This window comes from Erpetoichthys calabaricus (genome assembly GCF_900747795.2).
Source record: "Erpetoichthys calabaricus chromosome 1 unlocalized genomic scaffold, fErpCal1.3 SUPER_1_unloc_15, whole genome shotgun sequence".
NCBI lineage: Eukaryota > Metazoa > Chordata > Cladistia > Polypteriformes > Polypteridae > Erpetoichthys > Erpetoichthys calabaricus.
The window spans coordinates 140,982-152,791 of record NW_026261580.1 but is presented as its reverse complement, the minus strand read 5'-3'; the positions used below and the strand labels follow the sequence as shown (position 1 = coordinate 152,791).

The 11,810-nt window shown below is 38.6% G+C and overlaps 1 long non-coding RNA gene across 1 annotated transcript; it reads right to left on the bottom strand.

The window, feature by feature from the left end:
- Positions 1 to 5,437: 5,437 nt before the first annotated feature.
- On the bottom strand, positions 5,438 to 11,528 carry LOC127526343 (uncharacterized). Its single transcript, XR_007933947.1, has 2 exons — positions 11,492 to 11,528; positions 5,438 to 5,570 (listed from the first exon to the last, which is right to left on the bottom strand). It is a non-coding gene; the product is annotated as an uncharacterized LOC127526343 (long non-coding RNA).
- Between the last annotated feature and the right edge of the window lie 282 nt (positions 11,529 to 11,810).

The following is an 11,810-nucleotide window of genomic DNA, read 5'->3' as shown; positions in this document are numbered from 1 at the left end:
TTGATCCTCCAAAAATAATCCTTCCAATGTCATCCCCTTTTCCCTCCCCCCGGATTGTTCATTATTTTTTATTTTTTCTTTACTACTGACAGAACCCATTTTCCTTCAATGAAGATCTACTCTTTTCCAGTGTACACTTTAATTACTGTTTCCTCTTTAGGAGTCTATATTTTCCTGTGTTAAACTATTGTCCCACTCTTAAAACCTTATCGCCGTTTAATAGAAACAGGCTCTCTTCCGGGTGTGCCACGCACCGTAATGTCCCGTCAACTATTCCCTTAATTTTATTCCGATAAGGATATCTAATCTATCTTTCTGTTTCGCCTAACACTATTTTATTTGAGTAGATTCTTTCCAGATTCCGTCAGTCAGTTTCGATTTTGTACGTTTAACATTACCCCCAAAAGAACACAATAATAATAATACCCCTTAATTTCACCCAACGGTTCCCCGGAGATACTTACCCCAGTCTAGATATTTTAGGACTGGTGTAGAAAAAGGAGACCCGTACTTTGGGACGTCCGAAGGAGACAGGAGACTCCTTTCACAGAAGTCGACCAGTGCAGGACAGTCCTAAGATTTTGCCGGAACTGATTTTACCTGCTGTCGGAGCTCAAAGACAGTCTGCCGTTTAGGTCAGATCACCGGACCGAATTCCGCTGAAGGAGTCAACCGATCGTCTTCGGTCCCATCTGGGGTGCCAGAAAACTGTGGAAGAAGAGAATCACTAACCCGTGATTATGGAAGGAGTCAAGGTCTCACACCAGAAGAGAATGTTCAAAAAGCTTTCTTTTATTATTATTATTTATTGCATACCTAGACTGGAGTGTCAGTAGCATTGCAATGCCCCACCCAGTAGATGTTGCAGCTCTTATATGTGAGCTGGTTGCGTGCAAAGCTTCACACTTTTGCAGAAGTACAGAGGATTGATGCAAGAGCCTAAAAGCTAAATTAATACGGCAGTTACAGAAAAAAGACAGAGATAAACTTCTTCATTATACAGGAAGAACAAGTAGCAAAAAAATACATATTCTCGGTAAAGTCAGATTCTTTTGAACTGCTCACACAAATAAACAATTGCTGTGCATGCTAAATGTCAAGTACACACTGTTAGATTTCTGCTGTGCTCTACTCAAAATACAAAATGGAAGGTTGTCTTTATTCTTATTCAACACCAGTCACACCGGAGGATTAGCACCATACCCCATAGTGTGCCTGGGTTGAGACTGAGTATAGAGGATATGATGCTGGCAATCTGCAAAGTTGAGGTCTGCTTGCTATGAAGTCCAAAATCCAGTTGTGTTGGCACAACAGTGTTGAATGCTAAGCTATTGAATATAAACATACCTCTGTAAGAGCAGTTTTTACATTATCCAGATGTACCAAGATGATATGGAGTATAAGACTTAACTGCTGTACCAGTATGCATCATGGAGATTGTGAAGTGGAGCAAAGTTATCTACGAAGTTAAAACGAAGAAGTCTGAGTGAGTGTAGTTAGTTATAAAATGAGTTTTCACATAACTCATGAGCTAACATACAGACTGTTATGGACACGAAAGGCATGAATAAACAGATAAGCACATTTTAAACATTACAAAAGATGTAAATCATGAAACATATATCTCTGTCTCTCTCATACACACACTAATATATATATATATATATATATATATATATATATATATATATATATATATATATATATATATATCCATATTACTAACCGAGAATGCTAAACCGGATGATGGACGCAGGCACATCCGGCAATGGGCCGTAGCTGCAAAAAGACGTACTGCGCAGGCGCAAAAAGAGTCCGCGAGGGTCGGCTGAGGAGCCGAGAAAGGCGGATGAGGGGCCGCGAGAGGCGGACAAGACCACAGAAAAAAGGAGTGAGCACAGGAAAAATTGAGAAATGAGGCGCAAAGAGCACCGAAAAAAGGAAACGGCACATAAAAAAGTATTCAAACGCAAGCAAAGCACGAAACACATTGCACACGAAACTAGACCCCGAAAAAAAAAAAAAAAAAGAGGCTCGCGCACAACAGCAAGGCACCCCCCCCCCTACAGGCACCGGACGGGACACACACCAAGAGGGGGATTCAACAAGCCCATGGAACACAAAAAAAAGAACACAAAACCATCCCACAGACCCTACAAGCAAGGGACGGGACACACACAAAGAGGGGGATTCAACAAGACACAGGAACACAAAAAGAAAGAAGACGCTCGTGCGACAACAATCCTCAAACCAACCCCCCCCCACACACACACACATCCATAAGAAGTGACACCCAAAGCCACATATTCTAAAGTGAACGTCAACACCTTCACACTAGACAGCATAGGTGTCAGCATAGGTGGATCTCCTTACAATAAAGCACTATTAACCGTTCAACTGCAGAAAAGGAAACATATTAACAGTGACTGCGATCCTTCTTATTACTTACCCATATTTCGCATGCTGAGAAAGAAACAAGTCATGAATACACGGTCACGGGTACAAAACGAAAAGGAAAGGATAACAGGAACAAACACACGAAAGAAACAACAAAATAGACGGCTATGCAGCATAGGTGGATCTCATTACAATAAGGCACTATTAACCGTTCAACCGCAGAAAAGGCTCTATATTAACAGTGAGTGCAATTCTCCTTATTACTTATCCATATTTCTAAAAGAAAAAATGTCTCGACTCCAAAAACGCAAAGCTCAACTAAAGCTTCTAACTAACGATGTACCTAAAAGTAAAAACTTTATGAACTGCATTAGATCCTACAATGGTTCATTTGCTTTTGCATATACCGGAGTAAATATCAGGCCACCAAAAGGCAATGGCCCATACTACTTTCGCATATGTGCACAAATACTGCATCGCATTGGAACAGTGCACCCTGAAACAAATCAACAACGCAAATATGCACAAATCTACATCCTAGATCCACATGACGCAATCTATCAATCAAAGTGCTGCATCGCAACAGGCACGGATTCAAAACGAAACACCTCCCGTCTCAGACATACGTTAATGGCAGCGAAGGCTACAACGGGCTTCTCACACAGCACAGGCAAATCGATTACAGCTCCAAAACAACACGTCCCAAATACTACACAAGCAACAACGCGCCTCTCAAACGGCACAAGAAAAACATACACCAGGAAAATTCATTCGGATTAATGAATGTCATTTGCAATCATTGTCATTCAGTTCACTTCCCTGAAGAAACAACTGGAAATACAAGTTATACATTTACACGTTGTTGTCAAAAGGGTCAAATTAGACTGCCTTCTTTACATTCATATACTGAATATCTACAGAGGCTTATAACTGACGATGTACCTGAAAGTGAAATCTTTATCAACTACATTAGATCCTACAAATCGGTATCCACTATGAACATTAACGGTGGCACTGCACGTGACATCCGTCTTGAAAAAATGTTGTTTATTGATGAATGTTCAATGGCATGAAGTCACTTACTCAACACCATTCATAAACTTCTACAAACGTTTATGAATAATAATATTCGATTTGAAGGAAAGGTACTTTTATGAGGAGGAGATTTTAGACAGTGATTAGCTATTCTTCCAGATGCCATGCACTCAGCTATTGTTCAGTGCACCTTAAAATATGCAGACAATTGGCATTGCTTTCAAAAGATACAGTTAGTAAAAAAGATACGATGTCCAGAACCAGATCATAACAATTGCTTATTACAACTGAGAGATGGTACACTCACCAATACAGCTGGACTTCAGGCACATATTATTACAATTCCTCAAGCCTTTATCTGCGACAACTTAGTTACAGAGACATTTCGAACAGCAATCTCATTAGACCAAATGCCCCTTTTAACACAACGCACTATATTATGTCCAAAAAATATTAATATGGAAAACATTAATACCCAAGTCATTCCATTACTTCCTGGAGAGACACAACTCTTTCTAAGCTCTGACAAACTTGACTCTAATCACAACAATAACCATCTTAAATGACCTTACAAGTTCTGAGCTGGAATTACCTTTTACACTTAAACGGCGTGTACAAAGAAATTTTCAAATAAACCTTTACACTGTGCCACACACTTTATTGTTTGCTTTCTATTTGCATCATCTACACCGTCACACTATTCTATATCTCATTCATACATCACGCTCTTTGTCATTCCCAACACCAGGGGTTGGCGAGCGAAGCGAGCAGGGGGCGGAGCCCCCTAGTATATATATATATGGTTGAAACAGTTTTACTGTCAAATAATGCAAAGAGTACGCGACACGTGTTTCGCCCTAATTCTGGGCTCATCAGGCGTACACACTCACTGCATCCCCTCTCGGGAATCGAACCTCAAACGTCACCACCCATACAATCAGATTGTGATTCAGACTATGAATGCCGTGAATGTAATTACCCCGATCTACATACTGTCAAATAAACGAACCACACACCGTAGCGCAACGTTAGGGGCTTCGCCTCTGGCGCTGATGTTTGAGGTTCGATTCCCAAGAGGGGATGCAGTGAGTGTGTACGCCTGATGAGCCAAGAACTAGGGCGAAACATGTGTCGCGTACTCTTTGCATTATTTGACAGTAAACTATTTCAACCATTCTATGATCTGCTTCTCGCAACTGAAAGAGGGCACGTGGCGGATGTTAGCCGACTTGCTGGCCAACCACAAGCGTTGCCTGGCAGGTAACCACCCATACAATCAGATTGGGATTCAGACTACGAATGCCATGAATATATATATTCCTGATTTGTAACATGGCATTGTTTCATACAGTGGTTCTCATATTCAGTCCCAGGGTCTGCAGATTTTTTCACAACTAATTTTTGCTTTTAATTAGACTCCTTTCTTGAACTTGCAAGCCAACAGTCTTGGTCTTGAAAATTAAAGTGATGTATCAAAACACAAAGGTCATTGTTAGAACTACCACATAGGGGAGTGTAACCTATGGGGGGCATTTTATCCCCCAAACCCTTGACACAACCAAACACACACACATAAGATCCAGGTTTAAATATGAATTTATTTTTAAGAAATAAAGCACACAATCCCAGTTAGGACATCCATCCGTGTCCTTCCTCCATCCATTGCATTGGTCATTTCAGTAGACAAGGAACTATTGAACCAGGTCAGAAAACCAGCCCACCCCCACTTTTCTTTACCGTGAATCGCTGATCAAATCCACTGAACAAAATGACATCACTGTAGGCTTTCTGCCACATGTAGTTCCTTTGAAATGTTGAAGGCTGAACAAAAAAAAATAAAATAAAACACAAAAATCTAATTTGTAGAACAGCAGCAACTGATGGGAATGTTTGTTTTACCCCGTATCTCATCAAGAAAAAAAGTTCATGTCCTTCATGCAGTCAAAAATAAATAACAAGGTAGACATGACTTCTTCAGTATCTTCATCATCTCGCCTTTGTTCTAATTTTTCAATTGTGTACGTAACTTCATCCTCGTCCATTTCCAGAATTCTTGGCTGGAGGACTGTCCCAACAAGTCGGTCTTTGTTGGCATCCAGCCAGTCACAAGCAGTCAAGATATTTGGGATCAATGAAGACTTTTTTATGAAAAAAAAAAAAAAAAATTCTGCTAAGTACTTTATTAGCACTTCAATCATCATAGGAATGCTTAGCTCGATTGATTTCTCTTGCTTTTTGTCTTTACCAAGGTAATTATAGTTAACGAAAACTAAAATCAAAACTGAAACTATTATTTAAAAAACATTTTCGTAAATTGAAATAAAATAATTAACAAAACCGAAATGAAAAACTGAAACTAAACGAAACTATTAAAGTAGCTGGAAAGACTAACTGAAATAAAATAATAATTTACTAAAATATTTTTAGTTTTCGTTTTTGAATGAATATTCTTGCCGTGGTCTTTAACCCTTGAAACTTTTAACTCTAGAGCAGAAATTCATCCACCACGAGCTGCCTGCACGTATTCATCGAGCGAACGGCGGTTGGTGACAGAGGGCGGATGTTCACACAGCATTTGTGGTGACAGAGCAAGCTGAATACACGCATAAAGCGTGTGAAATAGAAAGCGATTTACATGTCACCTTTCTTTGTACTTGTTGTATATCAGGATGTAATTTAAACGGCTGAAATCCAAATGTGCTGGTCAACAAAACCTTTATCATATGGACAGAAAAATCATGAGTGAGTAATGTTTCAGTTTTTTTCTCAGGTGACTGCTTTTTGTTGACAGTAATTCACCTGCCACTTTACACAGGAGAAATTGATTTTACTTTAGTATATACTTCTTTTACTTTACTTTAGTATAGTAATTATGAAAATATTTGACTGATTTTGTTGAATCTTGATGTTATAGACCTCCCTGAGTCCAAAAATACTGTGCTTTGGAATTATTTGTGTGTGTGTTTGTGTGTGCATGTGTGTGTGCAAACATAACTCAAAAACGCAATGAGATAGATGGATGAAATTTGGCATGTGGTTGTTACAACAAAATTGTAGATCTGTGTTAACTTTTGGGCCAAATCCATCAACTGGAAGTGGTGCGTTACCTGAACATATACAGGTGCTGGTCATAAAATTAGAATATCATGACAAAGTTGATTTATTTCAGTAATTCCATTCAAAAAGTGATACCTGTATATTAGATTCATTCATTACACACAGACTGATGTTTAATCAAATGTTTATTTCTTTTAATTTTGATGATTATAACTGACAACTAATGAAAGTCCCAAATTCAGTATCTCGGAAAATTAGAATATTGTGAAAAGGTTCACTATTGAAGACACCTGGTGCCACACTCTAATCAGCTAATTAACTCCAAACACCTGCAAAAGCCTTTAAATGGTCTCTCAGTCTAGTTCTGTGGGCTACACAATCATGGGGAAGACTGCTGACTTGACAGTTGTCCAAAAGACGACCATTGACACCTTGCACAAGGAGGGCAAGACACAAAAGGTCATTGCTAAAGAGGCTGGCTGTTCACAGAGCTCTGTGTCCAAGCACATTAATAGAGAGGCGAAGGGAAGGACAAGATGTGGTAGAAAAAAGTGTACAAGCAATAGGGATAACCGCACCCTGGAGAGGATTGTGAAATAAAACCCATTCAAAAATGTGGGGGAGATTCACAAAGAGTGGACTGCAGCTGGAGTCAGTGCTTCAAGAACCACCACACACAGACGTATGCAAGACATGGGTTTCAGCTGTCGCATTCCTTGTGTCAAGCCACTCTTGAACAAGAGACAGCATCAGAAGCGTCTCGCCTGGGCTAAAGACAAAAAGGACTGGACTGCTGCTTTCTGATGAAAGTAAATTTTGCATTTCCTTTGGAAATCAAGGCCACAGAGTCTGGAGGAAGAGAGGAGAGGCACAGAATCCACGTTGTGTGAGGTCCAGTGTAAAGTTTCCACAGTCAGTGATGGTTTGGGGTGCCATGTCATCTGCTGGTGTTGGTCCATTGTGTTTTCTGAGGTCCAAGGTCAACACAACCGTCTACCAGGAAGTTTTAGAGCACTTCATGCTTCCTGCTGCTGATGAACTTTATGGAGATGCAGATTTAATTTTCCAACAGGACCTGGCACCTGCAGACAGTGCCAAAGCTACCAGTACCTGGTTTAAGGACCATGGTATCCCTGTTCTTGATTGGCCAGCAAACTCGCCTGACCTTAACCTCATACAAAATCTATGGGGTATTGTGAAGGGGAAGATGCAATACGCCAGACACAACAATTCAGAAGAGCTGAAGGCCACTATCAGAGCAACATGGGCTCTCATAACACCTGAGCAGTGCCACAGACTGATCGACTCCATGCCACGCCGCATTGCTGCAGTAATCCAGGCCAAAGGAGCCCCAACTAAATATTGAGTGCTGTACATGCTCATACTTTTCATGTTCATACCTTTCAGTTGGCCAACATTTCTAAAAATCCTTTTTTTGCATTGGTCTTAATGATTTTCTAATTTTCCGAGATACTGAATTTGGGACTTTCATTAGTTGTCAGTTATAATCATCAACATTAAAAGAAATAAACATTTGAAATACATCAGTCTGTGTGTAATGAATGAATCTAATATACAAGTTTCACTTTTTGAATGGAATTACTGAAATAAATCAACTTTGTCATGATATTCTAATTTTATGACCAGCACCTGTACTCAATTTTTTTTATTATTCATGCAGCTGCAGAGTCCGATTTATTCAACTTTACTTTTATAATAATTGTTCAATATATTATTAATTTAATTTGATTTGATGTTGATGGTTCTTTGATGTGCATAATATAAAATATAAGCATTGTGTTGTGGTTTACTTCTCAAATATCCATCCCCATATCTGAGTATACAAGAAAGTCAAGGGGAGATCACTTACGATATTTGAAAATAAAACTACACTGATCGAGAGACTGACTAGGATATCATACAAGATCAGCGTATTGTTACTGACCAATCCCTTTTGCTTTAAAAATATTGTTTAACAATGAAGCGATACAAACAAAAGTAAGTAGGTGAAGAGAGTCTGCGAAGTGATGAAAACCTAAACATACTAATGTGTTTTTTGTATTTATTCTGTATTTTTTTTTAATCTTTTTTAGTTCATATTCACAACTCAAAATACCTGATAGTGTGAAAATAATCCATTAACAGAATTATATTTTAAAATATTTGTCCCCCTTTTCTCAATGTTTTTCTCTCTCTCTCTCAAAATACATAGTTGAAATCATCGTATTCTTTTTGTTCTTAACATCAGGCATATCGTACATATTGCATACCAGGGATTTTTCCTGCCTTACATCCAAACCTGCTTGGGTAGGCTTCAGGATTCCTGTGATCCTACTCTGGATAAACAGATTTAGATAATGTATATATTGTTCTTAATCTCAGATGCTATCTCTGTCATTTTGTGCCCGTCTGTACTCTTATTACCTGCTCTTACTCTGCTCATTCAGGGTTTACCATTCTTATACATGGGCTATTCAAGTCTCACCACCCCTAACCTTCACACTACATGCTTGTTTTTCTTTGTTTCCCTCAATACAACTAGGTGGGGTCTGCACACCGATTCAAGTCTAAGAGTCCTTTTCTTCCTAAGTCCCTGTGTTTTTCATGGTCACACCTGTCAGAACACAGTAGAATCTATTTTCTGATTTTTTAACCCCTTCACCGCCCTCTGCCGGATATATCCGGCACCGCTGTTTTAATGCTAACGCCATACTGCCGGAATTATCCGGCACATTTGCCTGTGGTTATATGAATGCCTGGCAAGTAGTATAACTGCCGGTTTGGCGTGGGTATTATTACTACGTTGTATTTCGACAAGTCTGTGGTTGTTTTGGCCGGTCATGTGACGTGATTCGCATGTAACAGCTGTGAATATGGCGAAACGTAAAACTGACTTCAAGTGAGGCTTTGCAGGCGATTTTGGACAGTTCTGATCATGATTGTAGCAGTTCTGAAGAAGATTTTAGTGACAGTGATGAGCAGCAACGTGCGCTGCATGATATTGTGAATGAAGACGCATCGGATGACGGCGCTGAGTGGGTGTATCCCCAGCATCTCAGCTGGGCTGCTGCCCGTGGTGAACTACCTTTTCTGCATTCGTTTGAGGGAACGTGTGGCTTTATTGTTGATGTAACAATTACACTGCTGAGCAGTTTTATGAGCTGTTTGTGTCACCTGATTTGATTAGACATTTTGTTCATCAGACAAATCTGTATGCAGCACAGTTTATTGAGAAAAATCCCAATTTACCTCCACATTCCCGTGTTCGTGCTTGGTTTGACACTGATGAAAACGAAATGAAAAAATTCATTGGGATTTTGATGTTGATGGGAATAATCAGAAAACCAGATATTGAGATGTACTGGTCTACAGATCCTATGTATGCAACACCTATTTTTGCAGCTGTCATGACACGTAACCGATTCTCTTTGCTGCTGAAATTCTTTCATTTGAATGACAACAGAAACGAGCCAGATAAGAAAGATCCAAACCGCGACACTTGTTCAAGCTACGTCCTTTGATTGATCATTTATTTGAAGCATTTCAGTTGCCCTACATGCCAGGACCGTCAGTTGCAGTTGATGAAAGTTTATTGTCGTGGAAGGGCCGCTTACAGTTTCGACAGTATCTACCATGAAAAGGGCACGGTTTGGTATCAAGATGTTTTGCTTAGCTGAGAATTCAGGTTACATTTATAGATTTCGTGTATACACTGGCAACTTGCACAACATTTAGTGGTCAATACTGCTTGAATAAATGTAAAAAATGTAAAAAAAATGTAAAAAAGTAAAACAACAAAAATTGTTCAGATTTCGCCTGGCTTGGGGAATATTTAGGGAGTTGGCGGTTAAAGGGTTAAATATATTTTCAGGCCTGCAGGTGGCAAAATTCTGTCTACAAATTGTATGTGCCTGAGGTGGAATCAGAGATCAGTATGACTGGTAGAAAATAACAAAGCCCAGTATGGGAGATTTTTGAATGAAATATTGAAGGCATTCATTTTAAGCACATTGTCTTGGAGTGAGATATGTTGTGTGCTGTAGACATTTTGAGTAAAAAACCCACAAACCTTAACATTCACCTAAATTTCATTACAATTTGTCCAAGTTTGGGCAATAAAAGAAAAAGATAAACAGTGCCAACAGTCAGCACAGATTTGTTCAGCACAAATGACATAGAAAATATTTAAAAAATTGTAAAATTGTTCATATTCAGTATCTGGTTTTGATTATGCTTTTCTTTATCAGACAAAAACAAAACCAGATAGTAAACCAAGTAGTGTAGTAAGCTTCTACTAACATTAAACTCCTATCCATATCCGTTAAGTGTACTGTTCTGTGTGATTGTGACACAAAACTAAACTCCGTTGGAGCTCCATACCATAATTACTAAAATTAAAACTGAAACTAATAGATATAAAAATAAAACAGAAATGTCTTTGTGAAATAAAAACTAAACTAAAAATACATGATTAAGGAAAACTAAAACTAAACTGAATTTCCAAGTAAGGTCAGAAAAAATATAGAAATAAAAACTAATGTAAAAAGGCAAAACTATAATAACCTTGGTCTCTACTGCCTGCTTGCATAAGGTAGAGTGAAAAATAAACTCCAGTGTACAACCATAGCAGTTCATCTTCAAGGGAATGTCATGTCTCTAGTTAGAAACCATTCAGAAAGTGCACAAATAATTCAAAATCACTAAGTGCTCTCAAGTGAAAAAAGCATTCATTTTTATTTACTAATACATTGCTGTAAGACCCATTTCAATTCAATCTGTACGTCTACAGGAATTGTACTGAAGTGAGTACCTGAAAGACAAAAATAGTCCAATTACCACAATGTAGTCACTTGTGAAGGCCAAATTCATCATTTCAAATAATATGTAATTTAATTGTTATCAATGTAGTAATTATTCTTTAAAAACTACTAAAACACTCACCTAAACATATTGCCATAGAAATGCTACATGTAAAAGGTTACACGTAATTTAAAGTGTTTACCTGAAGTAAACAATCACTCCATTCTAGACTGAATGATAGTGAAAAGGAAAAAGAAAGTCCTTACCTTTAAGGCATTTGCTGTGTTTGAGCCGTTAAGAATCATTTCAGTACACACAGTACCTGACAGGGCTGTGCCTTGGTGAGAACCACATTTTCCATGCTACTAGGCACTGCAATACAGATTATCAAGTATTATGCATTTCTGCTAATCAATTGTGTAGCATTTCAACAATTTAAATACATTACAGTTTGCTACAACTAAACATAACCATAAATATGCTGACCTGCAAATTCAGTGAATGCTACCTAACGCCACAGA